The 15,708-nt window shown below is 48.9% G+C and overlaps 1 protein-coding gene across 3 annotated transcripts in view; it reads right to left on the bottom strand.

Annotated features, from left to right (window-relative positions):
* DDX11 (DEAD/H-box helicase 11) overlaps positions 1 to 15,708 on the bottom strand; it is a 1,292,375-nt gene that overhangs the window by 775,571 nt on the left and 501,096 nt on the right. The window lies entirely within an intron of this gene.

The raw sequence follows: 15,708 nt of genomic DNA, 5'->3' as shown, positions 1-15,708 counted from the left end.
TCCAGCAGCAGAGCTATATGTTGACTGTCTTGTTAACCTCATATTTATCTTGCTAACGAGAGAAGTATGCCCCCACCTTCCGAGGAATAGGAAGGAATGGGGTGAAGGCTCCAATAACGGCAAAAACATTAACGAGAGCCAAAGGGGAAGAGCACACTGACAGGAATCGAAATCCAGAGTCATAGGACGAAGCAACACAGAGCGATCGAACCAGCTGCGACCACTGATAAAAACTGAACATCAGAAACTGGCTAAGAGTGCAGTAGCATGGAAGACACTTGTGGAACTGTGAGTGAAACTCTGCCCACTGAGAAACTAAGTGGTAAAGCTGAAAGTGAACAGAGAAACATACAATGTATTGCGTGTAATGTTCGGAATCAAGTTCTAAAACCCATGGTGCACTGAGAAACTAAACATTGCTTGAAACACTGCATGATAGGTCAAGGCAGTGTTGCATATAGATTTTGAGGCAGGGGTGTTATACACTATTCTTATAATGCAAGGGTGCATGCAATTTTGCTGGTGTAAACATTTTCTCATTACAAAGAGCAAAACATATTTAACATCCATCGATTGATTTGCGGCTCAGTCAGCTGTTATGTGGCCAGAATGGAGGATTGGAGTGCTGTGTGGCAGCGCAAGCCACTTGGTCCATGGAAGGGACACGGCATAATATGAGATGTTAGAGATGCTTAAAGTGTGACATCAATTAAAAGAAATAATGTCATACTTCCAAATGCAGGAAAATACAAGAGGAGAACAATAAAAAAGGGGCAGGAGCGGGCAGTGACGATGTCACAAGTCATGCTCCAAGGGAGGAAGCAGAGGAGAAGTTGGGTAAGCTAATCACTTCCTGGCAGATGACGAGATGCGTGGAACCAGAATATAGGATGGCAGTCTTGATCATGGCATCGAGATGCGTCAGCCTACCCGTTTGATGGACTGCAGGGCAGAGGGTTGCAGACTGATCATCATGAAGCGAAACTGCCTGGGGGTGATGGTATATGTAGTGTGGTGTTCAATGCTAGATGTTTCCAAGGGCAGAGGACAGAGAGCAAGATTGTTGAGAAGAGAGGCCCCAGAGGTTTCAGGTAACAGGGCTTGGAGTAAATGCCAGCATGATGGTTGACCCTGTTTTTATACCCAAGGTCTTTGAAGCCGCAGAGAGCGCACACCTCATGGCCCTCCCACTTGGGGAATGGGCAGGCCTAAAGCAATGAACTAATCTGAGACCAAAGGCAGCCAAAGCTCACAGGAGAGCTCAACCGCAGGACTCAAGCAGAAACCCGTACGTAGGACAAGGTAAAAAAGGGAGCTAAGAGTAGGAGTGAGGGAGAGGGTAGTTTATTTTTTGTATAGCGTGCACAAGCCCTCAGGCATCAGGGCGTTGGGGAGAACCAGTTACAAGAGGCCCTTAGGCACAAAAGGTGGTAAACATAGTTACATTGTTGCGTAAGTCATACAAGTATACAGGTTGCGGTCAAGGAATACATACAATAGGCTACAGTGGTCAGGAAATGGTCGGATGGAGGGTTAATTGAAGAGACAGGTTTTCAAGGTTTTGCGGAAAGCCCAGCAGGAGCCTTCCGATCCGAGTTTGAGTGGGCGGGAGTTCCATTGCTTCGCTGCTGTGACTGGGAAGCTTGAGCCACCTGCTTTGGCACGTTTGAATGTCGGTTGAACTAGTCTCTGTGTGTAAGGTGTTCTAACGGGCCTGGTTGAGTGCGATTTGGAGAAACTTTGGGACAGGTAGGGCAGTGTCGACTTGGAAATGCATCTATGGGTGATGGTTAGGGACTTGAAAAGTATTATTTCCCGGATGGGGAGCCAGTGTACCGTTCTACGGGCAGCTGGTATGTGTTTAGTTTTGGGGAGGTTGAGGGCAGCTCTTAGGGCATTATTCTGCATAGTCTGCAATTTTTTTAGGTTGTGGACTGTAGTACCGTCAAATAGAGCATTGCAATAGTCTAACCTTCCATCCACCACAGCATGAGCGATCGTCAGGCAGCTGTCTGGCGAGAGGAAGGGTCCTGAGGCATTAAAGAGTTTGGTGGTGTATGCCGCTGAGGAGGCGATGGCGTTGCCTTGTCTGGTTAGTGTTAGTGAGGCATCTAGATAGACTCCCAGGCTTTTGACCGAAGGTGAGACTGGGATTGGAATGCTGTCGAAGGTCGAGCATTCGGGGTTCTGTTTATTTAGTGCTGTTGATTGTCCTATGATAAGCAGCTCCGTATTGTCATCGTTCAAGCAGAGGTCGTGGGATGCCATCCATGCTTGAATGATGACGAAGGTTGAGTTTTGCGTGGTGGCGTCTTCTGAATATGTGCCAGTGAGCAGGAGAAGAATTTGAGTGTCATCTGCGTAATTTGTGTATGCGATATCCAGGGAGTCTAGGAGGTCAAAGAGGGGCTTTGTGAAGATGTTATAGAGGGTGGGGGAGACACAGGAGCCTTGGGGGACTCTCTAGTTGATTGGTGAGGGTGTTGCACTAGCATTCACCAAGAAGACTTTCATTCTTCTACCTTCTAGGAAGGAGGCGATGCATGATTTTGCTTCTGGTGAGAAGGATGCTGCTTGGCTAAGGTGTCGGCAGAGTATACTGTGGTCGACTAAGTCGAACGCTGCCGACAGATCTAGTTGCAGCAGGACGGCGAGTTTAACCATGTCCCTGATGCCATTCATCTGATTTTTTAAGTCAAGGAGGGCAGATTCGGTTCCATGCCCTGGGAGGAATACGGATTGGCAGATTCTGAATATCTAGTTTGCTTTGAGGTGTCGCTGTATTTAGACATAGGCTATTCTGTCATTTATTTTTAGCAGAAAGGGGACGGTCATGATGGGGCGATAGTTGTTAGAAGATGTTGGGTCAAGGGTTGTTTTTGTTTTTTTAGGAGCGGTAAAACCCACGCTTCTTTGAGGCTTGCAGGTATCATGCTTGTGGTAAACGAGGAGTTTATGATTGCTGTGATAAACGGGGCCAAAGTTTCAGCACTGTCAAGGAGTTCCCCCCCTTCTCACCTGAGTTCGATCTTTGCTGGATTTCTTGATCGATGCCTTCTTGCGAACTGATCGAGTCTTGAATAAGGCTGCACGAGTCTCTTCCGACTCCAGCGTGCGTTCAAAGTTCCGGGATGCAAGGATCCAGGAATCCGGGAATTTAACAGAGTGCACTACTAGCACACGAGTCCAGGAATCAAGAAAGGAAGGAAAGGGACTAGGAATGGGGTAGGCTGGAAGAAGCAAGGGAAACAACACCGCGAGCTACGAGCACACGTCAGGTCGCTACTTCGCAATAGCATTGAGACACGCAGAGCCGCGGGAGGCGTGGTCTATAAATAGAACACGCTACGTCCAAGGTGTAGAGCGAGGAAGATTTTTCACAGTGGACGGCCATGTTGGAAGTACAAGGGAGTGTAAGCCCCGTTGAGACAAGGACCAGGAAGTCCAAAAGGGGCGTGTTCTGTAGTTCATGACAAGCACAGTCTTTGATCAGGGGTGCTGGGCATATGTCCCCTTTGCATTTTGAGGGCTTTAGGCTTTTCAGGATGTGCAGGGTTTCTTGGACGGAGATTATGTTAAATCTGAATAATTGTGGGGTGTTGAGCGGGACAGAGTGGAGGTTCTCAGTGACGGTACCGGTCAAGGTGGTTTGCTTGGTGTGGCTCAAGGTGTCTGGTTTGTCGATTTTTTGGTGAGTAAATTGATTGTGTTCAGCATGGCGCTCTAGATGCTGTCGCACCAGGCGCAGTGTTAGGCGAGCGGGGATGGAGGGGTGACCAGGGCTTCAAGATCTCTTAAGAACAGAGAATAATTCTCTGGTACTAGAGGTTGCATTGGCAATTCTGGAGTTGAATGTATTGGCTTTGGCTTGGATTATTGCGTTTTTGTATTGTTTGGACAGGTTTATGAACTCTTGCTTGAGTGTGTCGGAAGGCAGGTTTCACAAGGATATTTTGGATCGTCTCTTTTTTTCTCCGAGTTCTGAGAGGTCCTGGGTAAACTAGGAATTTGAGTGCGCTAGTGGTTTGGCTTTTTTGGAGCTAGTGGGGCAATCAATTCAATAGCATTTGCTAGTGTTTTAGTGTATAGGTCTGCAAGAGTGTTTGTTTCAAAGCTGATTGAGATGTCTGGGCTGAGGGCAACCAGAAAAGGCAGGAGATTTTCTTTAGTTAGCTTGCGGGCACTGCAGACTAGGGAGGGAGGCATCGTAATGGTGGGTGTTTCGGTTTGTTGACCGAGGGGGGATGTGAACAGGATGATATGGTTGTTCGACCATGGGCATGGGGTGTTTGATATGATAGAGATGTGGCAGTTTAGGTCAGCTATCCAGTCTAAGGAGTGTCCTTTGTTGTGTGTGGGGCTGTGCATACAGTGACTAAAGCCAACGGCGGATAAAGAGTTGGCGAGTGAAGTGGCCGGTAAGTCATTAGGGTTGTTGAGGCCTAAGTTCAGGTTCCCCAAGAGGAGTTTTTGGGAGGATGGTTTTGTGTTCTCGTGTAGGATTTGAAGAAGGTCTTCTTAAAATGTGAGGGTGGGGCTGGTAGGACGGTAGACTAGGTGGGTAGTGATCGTGTTGGATGGGCATATGGGCCTTTTTAGGGAAAGGATGTCACAGTTGTTGTTTAGAGAGGTACACAAAAGGTTCCCAGACGTGGACCCCTTGCTCATTGTGCTCAAAGAGGCACAGCTCCACCTCAATGATGAGGCCCGACTAGGCCAAAACACGTGTCTGCACTTGTTGTTGGCACTCTTGTTCAAAGGAGGTTTGCCAGGCATTTCGGTACTGGACTGTCCTTGTCGGCGGGACAAAGACTGATATTCAAATGTATATTCCTCCTTTGTGAAAAGTACAGTGAGCAAAAAGTGATGGCTGCGGACTCTCAAAGTGGGTAAAAACCACAGAACAGGTTATCATGACAATAAATACAAAATACATGTAATGTTCTTTCTAGAGAGGGGCGCCTGCTACCTTTTTGTATTTTTGCAAGGAAATTGTGGTTGGTCACCCTAAGTAACCTGGGAGAACCCAGACGTGGACCCCTTGCTCACTGTGCCCAGAGTGGCGCAGCTCCACCTCACTGATGAGGCCCGACTAGGCCAAAACACATGTCTGGGTTGCTGTTGGCCCTCTTGTTCAAAGGAGGTTTGCCAGGAATTTCGGTGCTTGACGGCCCTTGTGGGCGGGCCAAAGACTGATATGCAAATGGATATTCCTCCTTTGTGAAAAGTACAGTGAGCAAAAAGCGATGACTGCAGACTCTCAAAGTGGGTAAAAACCACAGAACAGGTCATCATGCCATGTTCTTTCTAGAGAGGGGCGCCTGCTATCTTTTTTGTTTAGAGAGGTGTTTGCTTGTCTAATGTGTAGGTGGTCTTTACTGAGAACGGCGACTCCACCACCTTTGATGTTCAATCTGTCACTCCTGATGATAGTGTATCCTGGTGGTATGGCAAGGGAGATGGCTGGCTCTGCGGCAGCGTGGAGCCAGGTTTCTGAGATTGCGAGTGCATTTAGGTTATTAGCTGTTAGGAGATCGAGGATGTCGAGCGCATGGTTTGGCAGGGATCGGGCTCCCGGGGCCATCTGGTTCTCTATTGTAAGTGGTTGAACATAGGTGGGAAGGCAGGTTATCCGTGATAGAGGGGGTGCACAGGTGTTGGCAGTGGGAGTAAAGGCAGTCAGAGTAGGCAGGTCCCTCGTCAATGGGCACACATGCCGTGTGGGGACTTTGTTTCAGGTTCCCCCCTCTCCAGGGCGTTTCTGTCACTTATATGTCTCTGTTAGCCCCGTATGGGCCCCCTGGCTCTTTAGCCTGTCACAGTTTCTCGCTATTATTATACCTCAGTAGGCTATGGGATTGTTCAACCTAGCGTGGGCTGTTCGGCCTCACTGGCCTTCTGGGTTGCGTACTGTCCTCTCCCCCTTGTGGGTATTGGGCTGCCATATTGTCCTCACCCCCTCGTGGAGTGCTTCAGAGCCTCACCACCCTCCTCCGTCTCCTCCGTTTTAGCCACGTAACTGGGTTTTGGCAGAGTTGCTGGTGGGGAGTGGCTGCTCCATTAGCTGTGGAACCGTGCATCTGTGTTGTCTGCTCTCTCGCAGAGGTTTTGCTTGGTGTCATTGCTCAGGGATGCTGGTGAGCCACATCTGCGGCGGGTCAACCTCCTACTTTAGGGAACCAGGTGCCTTGGGGGCTCCGCCATCCTGGACTCGGTAGCAGTCTGTGGGCTCTGGGAATCCTCCGCCCACCACGTATTCAACATGGTCCTGCCTCCAGGATAGACTTGCTCCGCACTACGGCGCAGGCTTCCGCTGTGTGCGGGCTTGCTCAGACTGGCTCTCTCCTCCAAGGTATGGGTCTCAGCCCTTTTACATTCCTCTCTAAAATGAGAGATGCAACACCATTGGTTCTGTGTTACTGGCATCAAGGCCAGCATTGTGGGGTCAGCAAACAAGCCATACACAGTTAAAGGCCCCTGTACAATATTAACATGTTCAGCCCCCATATAGCGAACAAACAATTGATTGATTGATTGATATTTTATTTCTATCGCGCTCATACACAAGTGTTTCAGAGCGCGACCAGGCAGGGAAAGGTAACAGGGGAGAACAAAAACAACAATCTTACTAGGCCCAGTGACATTGAGAACGTGCAAGTGCAGGGTAGAGGCAGAAGGGGGAGAAGTGCATGGAAGGGGGAACAAAAGGAGAGTGCGGAGCGAGAAGAAAAAAAAAAAAAAAAAAAAAAAGGGACCTTTTGTGTTAAGGGAGTTGTTACAGACTTTTCACCTGGGGATTTCTTTACTCTAATGAGGTGTGGCGGCGGGTAACCCCAAGGAGATCCCGCTTGAGGCCATTCTAAAGGGAGGCACCTGGAGAGGAGAGAGATCTGCCCCCATTCTCTGCCTTGAGAAGTGTCTTAACCTTAGAGAGTTGGAGGTAGCTGAGCGAAGGGCTCGAGAAGGAAGGTATTTTGGCAGAGAGCGATGGACGTAGTGCGGTCCTCGGCTCCAGAAAGCCTTACGGACAATGTAAAGGGTCTTGAACTTGATCCTTGCAGCTACCGGGAGCCAATGGAGAGATTTCAGGGTTGGAGATATACGGTCCCTGGCCTTGGAGCCAAGGATAAGTCTCACACTCCTGTTCTGGATTAGTTGCAGAGAGTAGAGGAAGGCAGATTGAGAAAGAGGCTGTTGCAGTAGTCCAGCCTAGAGAGAACCAAGGCTCTGGAGACAGTGAGCTTCTGGGGGAAAGTGAGAAAGGGAAGAGTCCCTTTGAGGGGGTGCAGCTGGTAGGGGGACTTCATGGAGGACGTCCGAGATGTGAGGAGAGAAATGGAGAGTGGAGTTGAAGATGGCACCAAGGTTTTTTGCCTCACAGGAAGGCAAAGGAAGAGGGCCCAAGGTGGGCGGCCAGAGTGAGTGAGGGAAAGCAGGGGCAGAGGTCCCATTGAGAAGGATCTCTGGCCTACTGGCATTAAGGCAGAGATCGTTGGAGGCGCACCAATCCTGAATCGCGGATAGACAGTCAGGATTGAGCGAGAGAGGAAAAGAGGCAGAGGGGAGCCTGAAGGAAAGCTGAGTGTCATCCGCATAACACTGAAAGTTAGAGGAGAAGGTAGAGATCAGGTGGGACAAAGGAGCCAAGTAGAGGTTGAAAAATTAGGGCGAGAGGATAGAGCCCTGCGAAACGCCACAGGTAGAAAGTGAGGTGGCAGAGAGAAAGAAACCAAGTTAGACCTGGGAGGGGCGATCCAAGAGGAAGGAGGTCAGCCACTCTAGGGCCTGATCCGTGATGCCCAGTTTCTCACGGAGTCGATTGATCAGGATTGCGTGGTTGACCGAGTCGAATGCAGAGGACAAATCAAGGAGGATGAGGATAGAATGAATGCTGGAATCAAGATTAGAGAGCAGATCTTCACGGGTGTTCAGGAGAGCAGTTTCTATGCCTCTGGAAGCTCTGAAGCCAGACTGATGGTCATAGTGATAACCAACAGATTCAGTGTGGAGAGTAAGCTGGGAGATGGGCAGCTTTTCCAAGAGTTTGCCCAGGAAAGGGGTGATGGAGATTGGGTAATAGTTTGCCAGGCAGGTAGGATCAGCACACGCTTCTTGAGGAGGGGGTGCACAAGGGAGTGCTTAAGGGGAGAGGGGGAAGTTCCAGTAGTGAAAGAGTGATTACAGAAATCGGCCAAGGCTGGAGCGAGAGTGACAATATGGTCCTTGGTGGTGAAAGTCTATATGCTGACAGGTCAGTACAAAAAATACTAAAAATCAAACACTCCTACTTCATCAAAGGATAAAAAGAAAATTGATTCCTAGCTGCTAAACTGAAGGGACATGGGCATATAATGTAGTTATAGAGCCTAATAGACAACCAGGGGCTAGATCAGTAAGGAGAGGAGAAAAAGATTAAACTGGTGGAAACATACCTTGATATCTTCCACAACCACCTTGTCGAGTAGGAACTCCAAACCCAAAATCTGGTCTAGGTCCAATTGCCTAAAATTAACGATCCAGAATGAGATGGAAAAAGAAGCCCTGATAACACAAGAAGAGTTGAATTGAGCATTTAAAACTATACCGTATAATAAGTTACCTGGACCAGATGGATTTACAAATTCTTATGATAAACTGTTTCGTCTATTCCTACTGCCACCTCTGACTAAGTTCTTCTGTTTGTTTCTCCCCTCAGGAAAAACACCAAATTCAATGCGTTGATAACTTCGTTAATATTAAAGCTAAGTAAAAAACCCAAATAGAGGAGGTTTTATCGGCCAATTTCACTACTCAATGTGGACGCAAAAATGTACGCGGAAATCTTAGATGAGCGCTAATCCCAAATGTTACCTGGGATTGTGAGTCCAGACTAAACTGGGTTTATTACTAAACGAAATACCCAAGGTAACATAAGGAGACTGGTAAACCTAATCATCTGGGGTAAAAGATGAGGTCAGAAGTTTGGTATAGCAGCATTAGATACACACAAAGCATTTAACACTAAAAACTGGAGTTTCTTCACACTAGTTCTAAAAGCTTTTGGCCTAAACTTCACAAAATTCGTTCTGGCAAACGATCACTCTCAGAATACAAAAATTAGACTTAATGGGAAACTATAATCTTTGCTCCTCATCAGGAGAGGAACAAGGCAAGGATGCCCACTTTAACCCTTCATTTTTGCCCTAGAGTTAGAAACTCCCACCCAGGCAATCTGATGTAATGAGACAATTAAGAGCACTGAGTATGGGGGAACCCATGAATAAAATAGCCTTATACGCCGATGCCATAGAATTGATTCTAAGCAATATTAAGAATTTTCTATCTGCAGCGATGAATGAGCTGCATGCATCTCACCTTGGTTCTAGATTTATCATAAAATTGTGATAAATCGATAGACCTAGTGGTTACACTGCCACCGGCAGACCAAGCAACTCCAAGACATTCTCTAGTCGGTGGATGGAAAAGCCCATCATCTATCTAGGGATTCAACTAACCGCATTAATAGATTCCCATTCATGTGGCTAATATACCAGAGTTGTGAAACAAGTGTGGGAAGGACATACAATGATGGAACCGCAGGGTCATCTCATGGGCAGGATGTATAACAGCCCTAAAAAGGACATTGTTACCTAGAGTTCTATATGTTTTCTGTACCTTATCCCTTAAGATCCCATCTAAAATTTGGAAAATACTTCAGAGCAAGATAATGTTTATCTGGGGGAAAAAATAAGCCTCAAATACTGTGTAAAGTAATGCTTAGAAATCCCAACCTGGGTGAGCTGGAAGTTCCGAACTTAAAAAAGTACTTCTTGGCAGACAAATTAGAGAGTATTCGACTGGCACATAAATAAAGGACTGAAACTCTGGCGGAAATGGAACAATCAGCGACCCACTGACATCCTAAGGTTTTACCTTACTTAGGCAATAAAGCTCATTCCTCACTGTCAGAGCAACTAAAATAACTGTCTCACTGGGATGCCTGCATGAAACTGTTGGGTCATCACCCTAGGCCTGAGCCCTCTTAACCATGTCCTTGAAAACCCCAATTTCTCACCGGGTTCAGATAAAACACAATTTGTGGCATAGCAGCAAAAAGGTTGCCTTACACTTGATCAATCATACTGTGAAAATGAGCCTATAATCACTTGCAGGTTGTAAAACAAAATTTGCCTTTAATGAAACCGAGAGGTTTAGATATGCAAAAATAAGACACCAGTCATCACAAAAAGAAACAATCAAAGCTGGCACCCGATTACACAAAGGCCTGGAGCCGACTCTTCATGAAGGTCTTATAAAAAAAAATGAGAATTACTAGGGTCCATCAACTCTTGCATAGGGACCTTCCTAATGAGGCCTTTCGATACATGAGGCTGAACAATTGAGAATGTCAATTTTGAAGGCGGACTAGTTTCATATTTGGCAAAGAGCCAATAAATCCTACGATTGTACGCCTATTAGAGAAAATGCTTCTAAAATGTCCTTCAGGTGGTACATAACTCTACAGAGAGTTAACAAGAGAAATCCAAATTATTCCCAGTATTGCTGGAGGCACTGTGGAACAACAGGAGACCTTGGCCACATGTGATAGGTGCCCAACAATTCAAATCTTCTGGAAAGTAGTTCTGTCACATATTAAAAATATAACAAAGTGGGCACTACCATGGGATCCATTAGTGGTAATTTTGGGTAACATGGACCCTGATGGAGACTACACAATGTGGGGGTCGATAACCTCAATACTGATTCACCTATTACAGGCGGCAAGGTTAACAAGATCTCAGCAGTGAAAAGATTACTCTGGGCCTAATATAGCGGTATGGTAGGTTAAAATGTGGGATGTCCCGACTATGGATACAATCACAGCACTAATAATAAATACATTTTCACAATTTTTGGAAGTGTGGTCACCTTTTTTTGAATTGGTGAAATATGAAGAGCCATATTATTTTAGACCTGCCTTACTTAAGAATTTTTAATTAGGTTGAGATAAATATTTTAACTAGTGCTATTTATCAGAAATGTGTTAATGACAGCTCATCAAAATTATTGATGCCTGAATACTCTTATACATTTATCTTTTGATTGAATACTGGTGTGTTAACCCGTTGGTTATATTGTTTGAATTCTATTGTTCGTTTCTATTATTCCTGATAACACTTGATGAAAATATTAAAAATAAGCTTTGTAAAAAAAAAAAAAATTGGAGCTAGCTGAGAAAGAGAGGTTCCAAGTGTAGAAACAAACAAGGAAAGGTACAAGAAAAATTCTGATAGTGGGAAGTATACATGCATGAGACCTAATGGTCAGACCCATGCAGCATCTATTTCATCTACTCAGAGACAAGTGGTCTCTGTGCATCTTGAAATTAAAGAAATTATTAGAGAATTTACGCAAGCAAGGGATTGTGAGGCCTCTTCTTCTCCAAAGTCCCAAACATCAGGATTGTGGCGATCCCTCAAGCCAAATCTACAAGCCACAGCGAGTCCTGCGGCAGATACCTCTAGCTTCTTGCACCAACACTTAGAAGGACACATCTCATAATCTCTTTCGCCTCTTTCTGTGCATGAGGATTCTTCAAGGAATTTAGAAAGGTCCAATAATGCTCAGTCTATTACAAGAAAGGAACAAGTTACTTACCTGTAACTGTTGTTCTCCAGCATGGGATTCACATGCTCATGAATATTCCCAGTCGTCAGGCCGTGAATCCTCAGTAAAGAAAAAATCAGTATCAGTTTCGTTTCTGATCTGTCTTTCTCAGTAGTAACCAATAACTGGTCTCCCAGCCCCCAGCCAATGACTGCCCTCTCCCTAAGCCCCACCTCTGGCAGCCATCGTCAGATTTGGTAGCACGTAAAGTGGCAGTATGGCCAAGTGAAGAGCCGCAGAGGGGTAGGAGGGAGGGTTCGCATGTGAATCCATGCCAGACCCATGCTGGAGAACAACAGTTACAGGTAAGTAACTTGTTCCTTCTCCAGTATGGGGTCTGGCATGGATTCACATGCTCATGAATATAAGAATACATAGCAGTACACACACAAACAACCAAGGGGGGTGGCAAAGGCTCAACATTAAGCATTACATCAAAACTCAACATTAAGCATTTCTTACCTCCTCACCAGGCTCACCTTAAGCGAACAGGTTGCGCAGCACTGCTTGGCCGACCCTGGACTCCTCCCTGGAATCCCGGTCGACGCAGTAGAATCTCGTGAAGGTGTGCATCGACCTCCACATAGCAGCCCTGCAGTTGTCCAGCAGGGGCACACCAGACAAGAACGCTGTGGTAGCTCTGGTCGAATGGGCTCTCGGACGGCCAGGCAACGGTCGGTTTGCCAACCGATGACAGTGCATGATGCAGTCGGAGAGCCATCTGGAAATGGAAGCCTTCGAGAGGACCTTCTCTTGGTTCACAGGTCCAAAGTTCACAAACAGCTGTGATGTCCCCCGAAAACTCTTTGTTCGGTCCACGTAGAACTTCAGCGCTCTAGCTACATCCAGCGAGTGCAAAGTCCTCTCGGCCGGCGACGAAGGCGACGGGAAAAAGACTGGTAACACCAAAGGCTCGTTGAGATGGAAGTCCGACGGCATCTTGGGCATGAAGGAGGGGTGCGTCCTCAGCACTACCCTCGTATCGTGAAAGGTCAGGTATGGAGGCTTGCAGGATAGCGCCTGGATCTCTACCACGTGTCGTGCGGAGGTGATGGCCACCAGGAATGCTGTTTTCCACGACAGAAACTTCAACGGGGCCGAATGCAGAGGCTTGAATGGCGGACCCATGAGCCTGGTTAGCACCACGGTGAGTTCCTACGCCGGGGCTGGTGCCTTCACCGGCGGGAATGATCAAAACAGTCCTTTCATAAATTCCTTAACCAGACAATGAGACGACAAGGATGACCGCCCTGTAGTCCTGGTGTATCGGGAAATCGCTCTCAGGTGTATTTTGATTGAAGCGTGAGATAGTCCAGCTCTGGCTAGCAACAGTAGGTACGGCAACACTTGAGGGGCCGTAATCCACAGAGGGTTAATCTTCTGTGTCCGGCACCAGATAGAGAACCTCTTCCACTTATGTCCATAGCACTTGAGAGTTGAGGACGCCCTGGCCTTCGCAAGAACCTCTCTGCAGTCGGCCGGGGAAATATCGTACCCCCCAAACACTAGTGCTGCAGGAGCCAGGCCTGCAAGTTCAGTAACTCTGGGCATGGTGAAGAATAGCAGCTTGACTGGTGGGGACGCTGACAAGTCCAGAAGGTCCGGGAACCAGATCTGTCTCGGACACGCCAGTGCGACGAGGATCATTCTGCACTGGACTTCTTGAGCTGGTTGATGAGTCGGAGCAGCAACGACTACGGAGGGAACGCATATAGGAACAGGCCATCCCAGGGGAACGAGAAGGCATCACCCATGCTCCTCGGTTGGGGAAACCTGCTGGCGAACCTCTGGCACTTGGAGTTCGTTGCTGTCGCGAACAGGTCGGTCTGGGGTTTGCCCCATCGCTGAAAGAGTCGGTCCACTTGGTCCTGGCATAGTTCCCACTCGTGGCACGAGCGCAGCTCTCTGCTGAGTGAGTCGGCGATGGTGTTTTTTATCCCTGCCAGATGAAACAGCACCAGAAACATCCCTTCAGCAACGGCCCAATGCCACAGATCCTGGGCTTCCTTGGATAGGGCTGGGGACCTGGTTCCGCCCTGCTTCCGGATGTAAAACATCGGGGTGGTGTTGTCGGTGAAGATCCTCACTACCTTGCCCTTGAGGGATGGGAGAAAGGACCTGAGGGCCCAGAACACTGCCCGAAGCTCCAGGATGTTGATGTGGAGCGGCTTCTCCTCCGGGAGCCAAAGGCCTCTTGCGTGAAGATCTGCGGTGTACGCTCCCCACCCCTCCAGGGAGGCATCCGTCGTCACTGTCACCTGGTGGGCGGGGGTCTGAAAATCTGTTCCTGCCGCCAGATGAGCGTTGGTGCCCCACCATCGGATCGCTCGATGGAAGGTCTTGTTGAGAGGGATCCTGTCTTCGAAGCTGCCTGTTGGTTGTATCCAGCAGGCATCGAGGAACTCCGGTAGAGGGCGCATCCGAAGCCTGCACTGGCGCACGAGATATATGCAAGAGGACATCATCCCGAGGAGGGACTTGATGGACCCCACCTTGGCCACGTCCGTGGCCAGCAGACGCTGCACCTTGCCTAGGATGGCCTTTGTCCTTTCCTCCAACGGTGAGGCCAGACGCACAATGTGTCGAGCTTGGCTCCCAGAAACAGTGCGACTTGCGAGGGGACCAGGTGGGACTTGGGGAAGTTGATGGAGAACCCCAGGTCCGTGAGTAGCTGGACGGTCTTCGCTGTGTGTTCCACGGCGAGCTCCCTTGTCCTTGCGCGGATGAGCCAATCGTCCAGGTAGGGGTAGACGTGGATCCCCTGCAGGCGCAGCCGCGCAGCCACCGGTGCTAGGCACTTGGTGAATACCCTGGGTGCCGACTTTAGTCCGAACAGGAGGGCCTTGAACTGGTAGTGCCGCCCTTGGACCACAAACCTGAGGAACTTTCGGTGTCCTTTTAAAATGGGGATGTGAAAGTATGCATCCTCCAAATCCAACGTCGACAGGAAATCGCCCTCCTCCAGCTGTCCCAGCACGTGCTGGAGGGTGACCATCCGGAACTTCTGTGCCTTGATGTACTTGTTCAGTCGTCGCAGGTCCAGGATGGGTCGCCATCCTCCTGTCTTCTTTTTCACAGGGAAGTACCTTGAGTATACTCCAGAGCCCCTGAGCCTCTTCGGGACGAGCTCGATGGCACCTTTTTTGAGCATCGCCCTTACCTCCAATATCAGTTGAGGGACGTGATTTTCCTTCCTGACTATGGGTGGAATGAGGGGGCACTTTTTTAGAAATTCGAGGGCGTGCCCCTGGGCCAGGGCATCGAGCACCCAACGGTCGGTGGAGATGGACTCCCACACGCTGATGAACTTCGCCAGCCGGCCTCCCACCGGGGTGCTTCGGTGGGGGCCCGACACCACGGCCGGTTCAATCTTGCTTGGAGGACGCCTTTCCGCCTTGGCCTCCCTGGCGATGACGGCGGGGTCCACCCGATTTACCTCGTCCTCTATAGGCTTCCTGCGACGAGGAGCGGGCCGCTTGGCGTTACGTAGAGGAGCCACTGCCGAATCCCTTAGAGGCACCCTGCTTGCATCCGGTTCTCCGAAAGGACGGCCTTCGTTGCCGGAGAACACCTAGGGCCTTAGCTGTCTCCGTGTCCACCTTGACCGCTTGGAGGGACTCATCCACTGCTTTCCCAAACAGATTGTTCCCGTCGAACGGCATGTCCAAAACCTTGGCTTGTAAGTCCTGGCGGAAATCCGTCACCTTGAGCCACCCTCGTCGTCTAAGGCAAACGCTGTTGCCTAGCTGGCGGAAACCGGTGTCGGCAATGTCCGTTGCCACCGTTATGGCGTGGTCCAACGCCACTTCGCCTTCTTGCAAGATCTCCAGGGCCTCGGGCCTCTTGTCGTCCGGTAGGAAGTCCAACAGGGGGGCGATCTTGTACCATAACTCCCTGTCGTAGCGAGCCAGGATCGCGAGGGCATTGGCCGCCTTAATCGTTGTTGCCGCCGACAAGATAACTCGTCGTCCCATTGCATCTAGCTTCTTTCCTTCGCCGTCCGGCGGGGAAGTTGACGTTGAGGCCGATGCCCCCCCGCTTTCTTCTTGGCCGCCGCTGAGA

The sequence above is a fragment of the Ambystoma mexicanum genome, chromosome 12 (assembly GCF_040938575.1).
Source record: "Ambystoma mexicanum isolate Mex_15411 chromosome 12, UKY_AmexF1_1, whole genome shotgun sequence".
In the NCBI taxonomy this organism is placed as follows: Eukaryota; Metazoa; Chordata; class Amphibia; order Caudata; family Ambystomatidae; genus Ambystoma; species Ambystoma mexicanum.
Note: the sequence above shows the minus strand (reverse complement) of the source record. Positions and strands in the feature narration are given on the sequence as shown.